This window comes from Dreissena polymorpha, chromosome 10 (genome assembly GCF_020536995.1).
Source record: "Dreissena polymorpha isolate Duluth1 chromosome 10, UMN_Dpol_1.0, whole genome shotgun sequence".
NCBI classification, from domain to species: domain Eukaryota; kingdom Metazoa; phylum Mollusca; class Bivalvia; order Myida; family Dreissenidae; genus Dreissena; species Dreissena polymorpha.
The window spans coordinates 8,918,080-8,935,141 of NC_068364.1; the positions used below are offsets into that span (position 1 = coordinate 8,918,080).

General features: G+C 32.5%; 1 long non-coding RNA gene across 2 annotated transcripts; it reads right to left on the minus strand.

Moving 5' to 3' along the window:
- Positions 1-1,234: 1,234 nt before the first annotated feature.
- On the minus strand, positions 1,235-11,773 carry LOC127847372 (uncharacterized). 2 transcript variants are annotated; one of them, XR_008033947.1, is made up of 3 exons: positions 11,624-11,773; positions 1,807-1,963; positions 1,235-1,334 (listed from the first exon to the last, which is right to left on the minus strand). It is a non-coding gene; the product is annotated as an uncharacterized LOC127847372 (long non-coding RNA). The 2 variants fall into 2 exon arrangements; XR_008033946.1 differs by lacking the exon at positions 11,624-11,773 and adding an exon at positions 5,802-5,948.
- Between the last annotated feature and the right edge of the window lie 5,289 nt (positions 11,774-17,062).

Below are 17,062 nucleotides of genomic sequence, written 5' to 3' on the forward strand. Positions count from 1 at the left end.
CGTGCAATGATGTTTGGAATGCTTTAGCAGGACTAAGAAGAAACGATAGGGAGAGCGAATCAAAAGTATCATACATAATCAAACATGGAACGCTTTATAATTACCATGAGCACCAATGAAGTTTTAACCAAACACTTTGTTAAGAAGTATTAGGTATTCATTTAAATAAATACAACATATTATGTATTTTAAAATAACATTTACTTACGGATAGCCTATCATTCTGCATATCACGTCGGCTTCCATTTTTCCAAAGCTGTCACTGCATACCGTACCCCATGTGTCAAACACTTTTATCTCAACTCTACCACTAGTAGATCTACTTCCGTTTACAAGCCGTATCTCTTGCATTGTAAGTGGCCGACCTGAAAAAACGCATTTGATTATTTCCGCATTAAATACACAATCACGGTTTTATTAATATTGAACGACATCTCAACATACGTTATTCGTTAAAAAGACAATCATGATACTTGTTTCTTTAATTTAAAGATAATTGCCGTTGCTTTTATTAGCCACCTAATGATAACACCAAATACAAATAACCTTAATTTAAGTAATAAATGTATTATTAATACTAACAAAGGACTCAGCGTCTTTCACCTTCGTGTAATAATACCACTTTAAGTACTGATTTATCACAGAATATCCCTTATCAAATATATGTGCATATATAATATAATCCCTAAGCTGACTAGTAATGGTTTTGTTCTGATAAGGCCACTCTTTATTCTCAACATAGCAGGTTCCCAGTACATTGGAGTACACTAGCATAGCACAAGAATTTTCTAGCATTAAACGTTTAAAATACGGGATTAACAATATTTGCAAGTTTGCTAATGTATGTTAAATCGTAACTTACTGTATTCTTGACATTCACCAATGGTCGTCCATCCATTTGCTGTACATGCCATACGCAGGTAGCCGACGTACGTTTTGTAATATTCGCAATTCGCATACAAACTTGTCCCGTTGTAATTGAAATACCCGACACCCCAAAATGCGATGGCAGGTTGCCCACATTCTGCAATTTGAGTTTATCATACATAAAAAAAATAATATTTACCATCCAAATGCATATTGTAATAACAGAGCGTACTATTTATAAACTTCTTAGTTAAAACAATGTACAATGACTGCAATGTCATTAGAGACAATGTAACATGCCGTTGCAAAGTAAGGATACATCTCGTCCGTGACTGCATTGGCCATTCTTTATGTATTTACACTGGCTGAGAGAGGTTTCATTGCCATTACAATGAAGTTGATCAACGTGCACGGGACCTGAGCCTTCACCATATCTGGCGCCAGTGAAAAACACTGCTGCTCTATAACTTAATAAAACAATCATCATAAGTAATTTTCAATTCTTTTAAATTTTCTTAGTTTAACGATTCTTTTATGTCTTGCGAATAGAAAAAATAGATCACCAGTACAACAGTTACAGTCGAAGTACATTATACAAATAACTGTTTGTTAACTAAGCTTAACTTTAAAATGTATGTTTGTTATTACAAATGGGGGCAGTTATCCCTGAACAATATGTGGTACACTACATGTTTTACTTGATAGATTGCATGTTCCAATATGAACAACACAAATTATTAAGCTTTTGCCAACATGAAGTATTACTTTCGTCGTTTTTTCTGAAATTTAATAAGAAAATAAATGAGGTATGTACAGGCCCATTTGTATAAATTTGAATAACTTCCTGTTACATTTCAGCAACGTATTGTGAGTTTGCGATGGAAGTGAAATCGAAACAAAATTTAATAAAAGAACTTAAAAAATATATACGTATTCTACCTGGAATTGATTTGTTTACATAAAACCTCAGCATCGGACAAGTTGAAATAACTATCGCAAATGGTTCCATATAATCCGTCTACAGCAATTTCCACTCGACCTACGTTAAGATCTGGTCCATCAACAAGGCGTATACCCGTAACGTTAAGCGGTGGATCTGCATTTATATCAAAACACAAAGAAAGATGATATTTTATGAAAGGCAAGAGCTTTAAACTATAGAACTATCTCATTTTTAGTGTATATGTTGGAATATTGGGTATATATTGCTTGCGTTTAAAACGGTTTGGAATATTGCATATGAGCGGACATGTACATATTTACAACTTGCATCTCGGGTTTAATACGGCTACTTTTGAAAAAGTATCATTTTGCGGGTGTTGCGGTTTGAAAAAGGGGAAATTGTATTAATTTATTTGTTTCGAGTGTAGCGGTGATGAATATGGGACAAGTTCGGAAATATACAGTTTATGATTGAAACCATACATATCAAACCCAAACATGAATAGCTGATGCAATTGATGTTGCACAAGCTACACTTAAAACAATTACGTATTTATACTTTTTTTAATAAGTTTCAAAAATAAGTCAATATAGTAACAAAACATCTTTGTTGTAGCGTATTTGTTTGTTTTAGCATGTACCACGGCAGTTAAGTAATTTTTAATAACACTCAAGCGAACATAAAATAGTGCTTAAGCATGTCATGATGTAATTTAGGTTGCACACTAAACCGAATAACCCACACTTAAACAAATATGCTATAATTTGTTTATCGAATTTCAAAAAAGGTCAATATCTAAAAAAAACTCCTTTAGCGGGTGTGTATTTGTACGTTATAGGATGTAACAAGGCATTTAAGCAATGTTTAATAACATAAACCGAATATAAAATAGAAATAACACAATCAGCGGTAAAATGTAAAAATTATTAGGTTTAACAGGTATATTCGCCTACTAGGGATATCAATGGCACAAAATGATCCTGTCGTTAGACAGTTAAAATTGTTCGAGGGAAATGGTTGAAACTAGGACCTGTGTTTTTAAAAATTGCTAAACAAAACGGTATTGTTTTTATACTTGCTTACATGAGACAAAACATTCTTTTAAACAATCTGATCCAGTGAACATTTTTCTTTTGTTATGTTTACACTTTAAAGGGACTGTCAACCGCGATTGACGAAAAAAGAAAAGTTCTAAAACTTTTCTTTTTTCGTCAATCGCGGTTGACAGTCCCTTTAAATTATATAAGAATATTGATTCTCCAGAAACACTCGTTTAATTCGTACAAAACCTCACTCTTAGCCCAGCAATAATCAATCATGGTGAAAAATATAAAACGCATTTATAAATTCGCATGCTGCAAAGAATTTTACAGTGTTTAACAATTTAATAGGATATACATATATACATATATATATATATATATATATATATATATATATATATATATATATATATATATATATGGTTTCGTCAAAACATCTATTATACATTTATCATTAGTATCATGTATGCATATTTCTAAAGCATCTAAACATATAAAATGATTGATAAATATATATAATAATTTTCGGGTGTCAATCCAGTGTTTGCTTCAGAATTTGTTAATGAATCTCAGTGGACAATCAGTACTGAATTACACTGAACTCAAATGTTAACAATCAATTACTATTTGAAATTTACACACACTTGTTTATTAAGTAAACAAAAAAGATTGTATGCCATATTTGATGATTACACCAATGCGTTCGATTATTTGGTGAGGGATATCATCTGGTATAAACTGTTGAAACTAGGCGTTAGAGGAAAAATGATTGATATCATAAAATCTATGTATACAAATGTAAAATTAACAATAAAATTAGATAATACAATAAGTAATGAAGTTTGTTTTCCTGTTTTAGGAGTAAGAAAAGGATAATCATTACCACCATTCCTATTTACTATTTATTTGAATGACTTAGAAGAAGATTATATGTTAAATGTTTTTAAAGGAATAGATTTTTTAAGGTCGACGTGGTGTAATGGATATGGTGTCCTCCTAGCGACCGGGAGGTCACGGATTCGATCTCCACCGTGGAAGCGTTCTTTAGATCTCCCCCAAAGACACCAAGTACTGGTTCTAGGCTCAGGAAACGGACTCGAGAGCATTTATATAAGCCTTAGGCTTTCGATGCAATCGAGCTTAAAAAAAATAGGTTTAAACTAAAGGAATAGATATTGGCATACTAATTCTTATTTGTTATATGCAGATGACATTGTTATTACGGCTGAAACTGAGAAAGAACTAATTAAAGGTTTGTTTTTGTTAGAAGAATAATGTTATAGGTGGAAATTATGTGTTAAAACAAATAAAACAAATAAAACAAAGGTATGGTTTTAAAAAAGGGGAACACGTTAGGAGGGATATTAAATGTTTGTACAAAGACCATTCAATTAGAAATTATTAAATAATTTACATACTTAGGAATTGAATTAACAACAGGAGGACCTTTTACACATACTTTCGAAACACTTGCAGGCCAAGCCTAAATACTGTGTTTAAGCTTAACCAGTATTTAATAAATTATCCAACAATTTCAATATATAGCGAATAAGAGTAGTTTGATCATATTGTTTCACCAATTTTAAATTACGGGTAAGAAATATGGGGCGTAATTGTAGAACAGAGTTCACTTATTTTTTTGCAAAATCGACTAGGCGTAAATATTCAAACACAGATTAATTTTGCGTATAGGGAACTTGGAAGAACATCCTTGATAACCAAAAAGCCATTAATGTAATGCGGTATTGGTAGAAAATTATTCCGTCAGAAGATCATAAGTATGTAAAGTGTATTTATAGCCAAGTGTGAAAAAAATTAATAAATAGACCAAAGCAACATATTTGGGCAAATTATGTTCGCAATCTGTTGCATACCTTAGGCTTTCAATATGCATGGCTGAACCAAGGTGTAGGTGATGAAAAGTGTTTTTTGTATCCTTGGTAAAGTCTAGATTAAATGCTACATGTATCTAAAATTGGATGTTTGAACTTAATGATTCTTCAAAAGCAATAAGTTACAGGCAGTTTTGTTTATTTGAATTGCACCTTAACTTAAAAAAATGTTAGTATAAATAGGTACAGATCTGATCTTTGTTGATAAGGGTTTCATCTCATAGATTAAAAATCGAATCAGGCAGATGTCACAAACCTGAAGCTATACCTTTTTAAGATAGAAAATGTCAATAGAGAAATGTTCCTGAAGATGAATATCTTTTTTATATTAGAATGTTTCTTATATGATTATATTAGGACATTGTATATAAATTAATATTACTGGACAAGACGAGTCATGATAAAATTTATTGAATCGGATAATACAACTAACAACATAAACTTAGCTATGTATGAACATAAAGCATTTAGTAAAAAAAACATGTACACATGTTATTATAAATATATGTATATAATCCATTACTCAAACTTGACTTTTCGCTCTCTTGTAGAACAGAACAGAACTATGTTTTGCTCTTTCTTGTAGACGAATCGTCTTTGTTGCTTTTGATGTTATCGTTATAGCATTATTCAATCCTAAAAGCAGTTGTCCTAGACCTTTTCATGTATTGATACATTATTTAACAACATATGAAATTCAATACTGATCACATGTCACGCCCTTTATAAATGTTACTATGTTGTGATCATGTATATTCATGGACTGTATGTCTATTATATATATTGAATAAGTCAAACCATTTATTTTTTTATTGCGCATAAGTGGAGCGTTTTTGTTTTGTATTGAATATCGATGACAAACGGTTTTAAGACAGAATTATCAGCCAAATTGCATACCCGTGTTTGCTCCTAAGGTTTAATGACCGCTGTTCAATGAACACATACTATACTGGCGAAATGTCAACTTTTTATAAAATGTGCGTTTCCGAAGTTACCTGATGTACTAACAACAAACATTGAAACAGCAATAAAATTGAACTAAATATCAGTACTTACATGGACGGCATATTGCTGATTGTTGCGACCATTGTCCATTCATGCAAAAGAATACGGTTATGTTTGAAGTTAATCCGGAATGACAGGTCAGCGTGGCAATGGTGCCATTTGTGTTGTATGACAACGAACCACCAGGGACGTGCAGAGCGGGGCATTCTGATAAAAATAAACGTGTTTTATAGTGTCATTCCTTTTTGACGATGCTGCGAAGCAGCTCGTCTAAGTTATCATACCATGAAAAAATTCTTCACAATGGCGACCTATGTAAAAGACCGAGCCAGTCCGATTGAGATAGCTCGATTTTTCTAATCGGCATATCTCGCTGACTATCATTGATAAAGGTATAGGAAGCTCAGCTATAAATAGGACAGCATAATCTAGGAAAAAGATTTAATAATCGTTTGAAAACGTAATTTTAAATAAGTTATATTCAATCCAATATATGTTTATAGATCAATGAAACAACTATTCATTTTCTGTATTGTATTTGACATTTGTCGTGATTTAATAAATAAATTGCGAATTAAAACGTGTTTAGTTATCTTTCAACGCGATCATGAGTGTAAAGAAAACGAATTATTTCGAACCTGCAATTTGTAAACGTTGTAGCGACTATGGGATATAAACACCATAATAGCCTTATGACATCCGTGAAACCTGCTCTCATGCGCGCTTTCTCATTTTGCATATTTAATAAACTGTTCAAACAGAAATTACAGAGCCACATCTGTGCACATACTATGTTTGATAATTCATGCGTTTGTTGGATATTGTTTTCTTTTTTAAACACATATTAGGTCATATCGCGGAGATTAAGTTAACCTTACTATGGGCGAACTCACGTATTCAAGTGCTTTTACGACTATGTGCGCATACCTACTTTCGGCAATCATCATGAAATTATTGCCGTACTTAACGGAAAACATGCCTAAGCTTATTGAATTTGAGAAAAAAATAAAAGAGAAAAATTATATGTTCATGCACATGGGCATGTGAAATCACGTCCGTACACATAGCATTATTAACTAAGGAAAGGAAACAGCGAAACGTTCTGCAATTTGAGTTTATCATACATAAAAAAAATAATATTTACCATCCAAATGCATATTGTAATAACAGAGCGTACTATTTATAAACTTCTTAGTTAAAACAATGTACAATGACTGCAATGTCATTAGAGACAATGTAACATGCCGTTGCAAAGTAAGGATACATCTCGTCCGTGACTGCATTGGCCATTCTTTATGTATTTACACTGGCTGAGAGAGGTTTCATTGCCATTACAATGAAGTTGATCAACGTGCACGGGACCTGAGCCTTCACCATATCTGGCGCCAGTGAAAAACACTGCTGCTCTATAACTTAATAAAACAATCATCATAAGTAATTTTCAATTCTTTTAAATTTTCTTAGTTTAACGATTCTTTTATGTCTTGCGAATAGAAAAAATAGATCACCAGTACAACAGTTACAGTCGAAGTACATTATACAAATAACTGTTTGTTAACTAAGCTTAACTTTAAAATGTATGTTTGTTATTACAAATGGGGGCAGTTATCCCTGAACAATATGTGGTACACTACATGTTTTACTTGATAGATTGCATGTTCCAATATGAACAACACAAATTATTAAGCTTTTGCCAACATGAAGTATTACTTTCGTCGTTTTTTCTGAAATTTAATAAGAAAATAAATGAGGTATGTACAGGCCCATTTGTATAAATTTGAATAACTTCCTGTTACATTTCAGCAACGTATAGTGAGTTTGCGATGGAAGTGAAATCGAAACAAAATTTAATAAAAGAACTTAAAAAATATATACGTATTCTACCTGGAATTGATTTGTTTACATAAAACCTCAGCATCGGACAAGTTGAAATAACTATCGCAAATGGTTCCATATAATCCGTCTACAGCAATTTCCACTCGACCTACGTTAAGATCTGGTCCATCAACAAGGCGTATACCCGTAACGTTAAGCGGTGGATCTGCATTTATATCAAAACACAAAGAAAGATGATATTTTATGAAAGGCAAGAGCTTTAAACTATAGAACTATCTCATTTTTAGTGTATATGTTGGAATATTGGGTATATATTGCTTGCGTTTAAAACGGTTTGGAATATTGCATATGAGCGGACATGTACATATTTACAACTTGCATCTCGGGTTTAATACGGCTACTTTTGAAAAAGTATCATTTTGCGGGTGTTGCGGTTTGAAAAAGGGGAAATTGTATTAATTTATTTGTTTCGAGTGTAGCGGTGATGAATATGGGACAAGTTCGGAAATATACAGTTTATGATTGAAACCATACATATCAAACCCAAACATGAATAGCTGATGCAATTGATGTTGCACAAGCTACACTTAAAACAATTACGTATTTATACTTTTTTTAATAAGTTTCAAAAATAAGTCAATATAGTAACAAAACATCTTTGTTGTAGCGTATTTGTTTGTTTTAGCATGTACCACGGCAGTTAAGTAATTTTTAATAACACTCAAGCGAACATAAAATAGTGCTTAAGCATGTCATGATGTAATTTAGGTTGCACACTTAACCGAATAACCCACACTTAAACAAATATGCTATAATTTGTTTATCGAATTTCAAAAAAGGTCAATATCTAAAAAAAACTCCTTTAGCGGGTGTGTATTTGTACGTTATAGGATGTAACAAGGCATTTAAGCAATGTTTAATAACATAAACCGAATATAAAATAGAAATAACACAATCAGCGGTAAAATGTAAAAATTATTAGGTTTAACAGGTATATTCGCCTACTAGGGATATCAATGGCACAAAATGATCCTGTCGTTAGACAGTTAAAATTGTTCGAGGGAAATGGTTGAAACTAGGACCTGTGTTTTTAAAAATTGCTAAACAAAACGGTATTGTTTTTATACTTGCTTACATGAGACAAAACATTCTTTTAAACAATCTGATCCAGTGAACATTTTTCTTTTGTTATGTTTACACTTTAAAGGGACTGTCAACCGCGATTGACGAAAAAAGAAAAGTTCTAAAACTTTTCTTTTTTCGTCAATCGCGGTTGACAGTCCCTTTAAATTATATAAGAATATTGATTCTCCAGAAACACTCGTTTAATTCGTACAAAACCTCACTCTTAGCCCAGCAATAATCAATCATGGTGAAAAATATAAAACGCATTTATAAATTCGCATGCTGCAAAGAATTTTACAGTGTTTAACAATTTAATAGGATATACATATATACACACATATATATATATGTATATATATATATATATATATATATATATATATATATGGTTTCGTCAAAACATCTATTATACATTTATCATTAGTATCATGTATGCATATTTCTAAAGCATCTAAACATATAAAATGATTGATAAATATATATAATAATTTTCGGGTGTCAATCCAGTGTTTGCTTCAGAATTTGTTAATGAATCTCAGTGGACAATCAGTACTGAATTACACTGAACTCAAATGTTAACAATCAATTACTATTTGAAATTTACACACACTTGTTTATTAAGTAAACAAAAAAGATTGTATGCCATATTTGATGATTACACCAATGCGTTCGATTATTTGGTGAGGGATATCATCTGGTATAAACTGTTGAAACTAGGCGTTAGAGGAAAAATGATTGATATCATAAAATCTATGTATACAAATGTAAAATTAACAATAAAATTAGATAATACAATAAGTAATGAAGTTTGTTTTCCTGTTTTAGGAGTAAGAACAGGATAATCATTACCACCATTCCTATTTACTATTTATTTGAATGACTTAGAAGAAGATTATATGTTAAATGTTTTTAAAGGAATAGATTTTTTAAGGTCGACGTGGTGTAATGGATATGGTGTCCTCCTAGCGACCGGGAGGTCACGGATTCGATCTCCACCGTGGAAGCGTTCTTTAGATCTCCCCCAAAGACACCAAGTACTGGTTCTAGGCTCAGGAAACGGACTCGAGAGCATTTATATAAGCCTTAGGCTTTCGATGCAATCGAGCTTAAAAAAATAGGTTTAAACTAAAGGAATAGATATTGGCATACTAATTCTTATTTGTTATATGCAGATGACATTGTTATTACGGCTGAAACTGAGAAAGAACTAATTAAAGGTTTGTTTTTGTTAGAAGAATAATGTTATAGGTGGAAATTATGTGTTAAAACAAATAAAACAAATAAAACAAAGGTATGGTTTTAAAAAAGGGGAACACGTTAGGAGGGATATTAAATGTTTGTACAAAGACCATTCAATTAGAAATTATTAAATAATTTACATACTTAGGAATTGAATTAACAACAGGAGGACCTTTTACACATACTTTCGAAACACTTGCAGGCCAAGCCTAAATACTGTGTTTAAGCTTAACCAGTATTTAATAAATTATCCAACAATTTCAATATATAGCGAATAAGAGTAGTTTGATCATATTGTTTCACCAATTTTAAATTACGGGTAAGAAATATGGGGCGTAATTGTAGAACAGAGTTCACTTATTTTTTTGCAAAATCGACTAGGCGTAAATATTCAAACACAGATTAATTTTGCGTATAGGGAACTTGGAAGAACATCCTTGATAACCAAAAAGCCATTAATGTAATGCGGTATTGGTAGAAAATTATTCCGTCAGAAGATCATAAGTATGTAAAGTGTATTTATAGCCAAGTGTGAAAAAAATTAATAAATAGACCAAAGCAACATATTTGGGCAAATTATGTTCGCAATCTGTTGCATACCTTAGGCTTTCAATATGCATGGCTGAACCAAGGTGTAGGTGATGAAAAGTGTTTTTGTATCCTTGGTAAAGTCTAGATTAAATGCTACATGTATCTAAAATTGGATGTTTGAACTTAATGATTCTTCAAAAGCAATAAGTTACAGGCAGTTTTGTTTATTTGAATTGCACCTTAACTTAAAAAAATGTTAGTATAAATAGGTACAGATCTGATCTTTGTTGATAAGGGTTTCATCTCATAGATTAAAAATCGAATCAGGCAGATGTCACAAACCTGAAGCTATACCTTTTTAAGATAGAAAATGTCAATAGAGAAATGTTCCTGAAGATGAATATCTTTTTTATATTAGAATGTTTCTTATATGATTATATTAGGACATTGTATATAAATTAATATTACTGGACAAGACGAGTCATGATAAAATTTATTGAATCGGATAATACAACTAACAACATAAACTTAGCTATGTATGAACATAAAGCATTTAGTAAAAAAAACATGTACACATGTTATTATAAATATATGTATATAATCCATTACTCAAACTTGACTTTTCGCTCTCTTGTAGAACAGAACAGAACTATGTTTTGCTCTTTCTTGTAGACGAATCGTCTTTGTTGCTTTTGATGTTATCGTTATAGCATTATTCAATCCTAAAAGCAGTTGTCCTAGACCTTTTCATGTATTGATACATTATTTAACAACATATGAAATTCAATACTGATCACATGTCACGCCCTTTATAAATGTTACTATGTTGTGATCATGTATATTCATGGACTGTATGTCTATTATATATATTGAATAAGTCAAACCATTTATTTTTTTATTGCGCATAAGTGGAGCGTTTTTGTTTTGTATTGAATATCGATGACAAACGGTTTTAAGACAGAATTATCAGCCAAATTGCATACCCGTGTTTGCTCCTAAGGTTTAATGACCGCTGTTCAATGAACACATACTATACTGGCGAAATGTCAACTTTTTATAAAATGTGCGTTTCCGAAGTTACCTGATGTACTAACAACAAACATTGAAACAGCAATAAAATTGAACTAAATATCAGTACTTACATGGACGGCATATTGCTGATTGTTGCGACCATTGTCCATTCATGCAAAAGAATACGGTTATGTTTGAAGTTAATCCGGAATGACAGGTCAGCGTGGCAATGGTGCCATTTGTGTTGTATGACAACGAACCACCAGGGACGTGCAGAGCGGGGCATTCTGATAAAAATAAACGTGTTTTATAGTGTCATTCCTTTTTGACGATGCTGCGAAGCAGCTCGTCTAAGTTATCATACCATGAAAAAATTCTTCACAATGGCGACCTATGTAAAAGACCGAGCCAGTCCGATTGAGATAGCTCGATTTTTCTAATCGGCATATCTCGCTGACTATCATTGATAAAGGTATAGGAAGCTCAGCTATAAATAGGACAGCATAATCTAGGAAAAAGATTTAATAATCGTTTGAAAACGTAATTTTAAATAAGTTATATTCAATCCAATATATGTTTATAGATCAATGAAACAACTATTCATTTTCTGTATTGTATTTGACATTTGTCGTGATTTAATAAATAAATTGCAAATTAAAACGTGTTTAGTTATCTTTCAACGCGATCATGAGTGTAAAGAAAACGAATTATTTCGAACCTGCAATTTGTAAACGTTGTAGCGACTATGGGATATAAACACCATAATAGCCTTATGACATCCGTGAAACCTGCTCTCATGCGCGCTTTCTCATTTTGCATATTTAATAAACTGTTCAAACAGAAATTACAGAGCCACATCTGTGCACATACTATGTTTGATAATTCATGCGTTTGTTGGATATTGTTTTCTTTTTTAAACACATATTAGGTCATATCGCGGAGATTAAGTTAACCTTACTATGGGCGAACTCACGTATTCAAGTGCTTTTACGACTATGTGCGCATACCTACTTTCGGCAATCATCATGAAATTATTGCCGTACTTAACGGAAAACATGCCTAAGCTTATTGAATTTGAGAAAAAAATAAAAGAGAAAAATTATATGTTCATGCACATGGGCATGTGAAATCACGTCCGTACACATAGCATTATTAACTAAGGAAAGGAAACAGCGAAACGTGAAGTTTGGTATGATACACATGTGCAATTAAAGAGCATGGTGTAATTAAAGAGCATGTCAATTTTTGAATTTATATGCTGAAACGTAATGTTATAACCCACAAACGTTTTACTGTAACAGAACGTTTTTTAAGATAAGTGGTACAGACAATACACGTCGAATATCTTTGAAAAGATATTTCTTGTTATATTTGATCGCGAATGTGACCCGCCTCCCAGTTTCGCTGAATGGATCAAGTTCCCCACGGGTACAACTTCCCCGTATCCCCATTTTTTTCGTACCCTCCATTGTTCGTACCCAATTTTTTTCGTACCCAATTTTTGTTCGTACCCAAACTTTTACTCGTACCCCAATTTTTTTTCGTACCAATTTTTTTTCCTACCCATTTTTTGGCATAATTTTTGTACCCAAAATGTTCGTACCCAATTTTATTCCTACCCAAAATGTTCGTACCCACAAACACAATTGTGGTGATGTAGATAAACTTAAAGAGATGCTTTTATATCAATCCTCTTCAAAAGCATCGTCACACCAGTACTGTCAGTACTTTGATTTGATAGCTAAACGATCACTAAAATAACAATACACATTTAGATACAACTTTGTGTCAGCATGAAGCGATGTCTGACATGGTTTAATGTATAAGTAATAAACCAAAATAATAAGATACCTGAGCAGACCAATGACGTCGTTTCCCAATAATAGCAGTAAGATGGTAGCGGTGTGTACACACATTTGTTTATATGATTAGGTGTATTTGGACAATTTGCTATTTCCAGAAGTATCGCCCCGTATCCGTTTGAAGAGCAACAAGCATGCCTTATATATCTGTAACAAAATGCGCTTATCTTACAAATGAGATTCTATTTTAGAAATAGAAAACCTCACTGAGGGCCCTATGGCATAATAGTGACCAGCCAGGCAGCCCCAATAGTATATGGACCGAAGCCGAAGGCTTCGGTCCATATACTATTTGGGGCTGCCTGGCTGGTCACTATTCTGCCATTGGGCCTGAAGTGAGGTTTTCTATGTCTTATATTATAGAGAATATTTTTTGTGCAGATAAATGTCAATAGAAATAAAAAATAGATAATACAATATAAATTCCATCAATATTTATCAGTTACTTTTAATAATATGTACCGCATTATTGTTGTGCGCGAGTTGTCTCCCTGCGAAAGTTGGACACGGACAAATTCGATTCTTTATACGTAATTCATTTTTATTTTAAACTATTTCACATATTGAGGTTCATATAATATAAAGATAACTGCTTATATAACAAAAACATGTTGCAAACCATTGATCCCAAATATAGCATTTATTTTTTGTATTTTTTATATATTATAGCATTTAAAAAATATTAAAAAAACACACACTCGTGACCTGCCAAACGAGTTGCTCGTTTACCATTAAAATATAAAGTAAAGTCTTTGCGCGGTAAAACTTTCACAAATGTTACAAATAACTCACATTCTAGCGGGCACTATTAGATGTCTGCGCATCTACTCAGCGGGGCGCTATTACGATATAGCGCCCGCTGACTAGATGCGTGCGCATCTTTACAGGGCACTATTCAAAATAACCGACCTGTGAAGTTTATATACGCAAAGAAGAAACACATTTATGTGAGGTATAATATAATATAATAATGAAGATAATCAGCTAAAGCAATATTTGCCACTGAAACCATTTAACCAAGAAAGTATGGAGTTTTAGATTGCACTTATGATTGCGGGCTTCTTACGGGATAAAATATACTTTAGACTGCGTTCTTTGATTGATTTTGTCTGGACATGTATAATTATCAGTTCAGGTAAGACCAAATATATATCATTCGACTAGTAAAGTATTACGGCAAAAATGGTAAAAAGTCAGAAAGTTAATACATTTATTTTTAGAATCAGTTTATTTGTGTAACACACATTAACTAATACTTCTCACGTTAAATTCATCATGCGACACATTATCTCGCCATAAGCTGGAAGGAAGTTGTTATCACAAGCCGAGCCCCAAATTCCATTTGCAAAAAGTTCAACCCTGCCATCGAATCTGCTTGTACCATCAACCAATCTTATATCGGTGACATTGAGGCTTGGCACTGAAATAAAACGTGTATATACATGAAAAAATATATAATATCCGACTCGTGATATTTATTGATGCAAATATTGTGTTGTTTTTTTAATACATCATCAAAGAAATATTTGTACATATAATTGCAGAACCTCTTTGTAAACAGATCTTAATAAAACCAGCACATACAAGTACATATGATGCCAATATCGTTTGAATGCGAGCAGTTGTGTGTCGAGTGAAACGAACAGCTGCCTACGTCCGTCTCAGAACCCGAGCATTGTAAGTTAGCCATATGGATAGTCCCATTGCCTTGACCAAACCCTCCATTAGTCGTGTGCATGGAGTAACTTCAGAATAAATGGAGTAACATAATTGTCTTCGATACATTTATTGTACAGTAATACTTATACCGTGAGAGAGAGAGAGAGAGAGAGAGGGGAGAGAGGGGGAGAGAGAGAGAGACTGAGAGAGAGAGAGAGAGAGAGAGAGAGAGAGAGAGAGAGAGAGAGAGAGAGAGAGAGAGAGAGAGAGAGAGAGAGAGAGAGAGAGAGAGACAGACAGAGAGACAGAGAGAGAGAGAGACAGAGAGAGAGAGAGAGAGAGATATTAATAATTTTCACTCATATGTATTAGCACGTGAACAACACTTACCAATCAGTTTAACGTCCGGAATCGCATTGCTTTAACACGTTGCCCAACGTTTAAATTTACACGCTGTTTACTGTTTTAATTCCTTATGAGTCGAGATTTGAGTATCCGCCTCTGGCGCAGACACAATTCGAATTCCATCCCCACATATGAACTCATTTTCAAGACTTTTTAAACATTCGTTATATATATTCCAATATACATCAAGTTATAAATACATTAATTAACGTAAAGCAAAATATGCACTTCACATATCTATAAGTTTAAAGGAACCTTTTCATGTTTTGGTAACTTGACCAAATTGAAATTTAAAATAATATTTAAGACTTGCACATTTTTGTTGAAGTTATAATATTTTCGAGAAAACAGTTAAACTGAACGTTTACCATGCTCTAATATACAAATTATCTTTTGACGATTTAAAAAATCTGAAAATACTTAACCGTTACAAACTCGAAACGATTTAATAATTCGCAGAGTTCTAGTGTTATCGTTTTATTTTGTGACATTTAAGGATTGCTTTTGTAAAGTATAAAGTATACTAGTCACTATATGAGCACTGATGGCCGAGTGGTTTGTAGCCAAGACTTTTACTCCATGGTTCAGTGGTTCGAGCCCAGTTAATTATTACTTTTCTTTCTTTATTCAATTGTATTCTAGTTTTTTGTACAGCCTTTATTTAGTTCCAATGTTTATATTTATTCAATTTAAAACATTTAATGATAAACATCAATACATGCCAAAATTCTGTAAAAAGGTCCCTTAAAAAAGAATTAGGAGTCAAATTTGGCAAAAACGCCCACTAATAATAATTATCCAATTACATTCATACATGTTCATATTCAAAGTCGTCTTTCTATAGTCGGTTTTTACAATATATTACCCAAAAGATGGTTTAGTCCGACAATATTTGTATCATTAATTTAGTATTAAACTTTGTTTTACGGAATGCACTGGGTGCATATCGATTTACATCACAATTTGTGATACAGCAGCTTCAAGATATTTTAAAGGCACATTGGATACGTAAAGGCAAATTAAAATACAGACATTTAATCTCTGAGCGTGATGCAGACCTTGAATTTGCGTGATTTTGCTTATTCCTTTTGCCGATGGACACAGTAAGCCAAGTGTTATACAAAATCTTAAAATAATACGGTTACGTTTAGCGGACACGAGCAACAAAACTCTGCTATGTCAGGGATTAAATATGAAATCTGCAGAAATATCCGATTGACAATTAAATTAAAACGAATTTGTTTAATGTATACAATGTTGATACAATGATATATACTTAATTATTACGTAGCGCACTAAATATGTTTTTTAATGCTCAACCGTAGATGACTGAAACATCTTTCAGTACAGTTGAACTTATTGCACCTAAAGCAATTAAGGCATATTTTTATGAAAAATCATTCATGTATTGTCAATATTGTATTTAGACTACGGAAATATTGACATGTTTACCCTTTTTTGCGGTAGACATTTCCGCATTGAAAATAATTCCTGCAAATGAGAAAATTTGTAAATAAAATTACCGATAAGTCAGTGTGCTTCAATTTTGAAAGTAAAATAGAGCCAACAAATTTTTCGAGAGAACATATATATATGTAGATCCGATTTAACAAAATGACACAAGTGTCGATACATGTCAATATT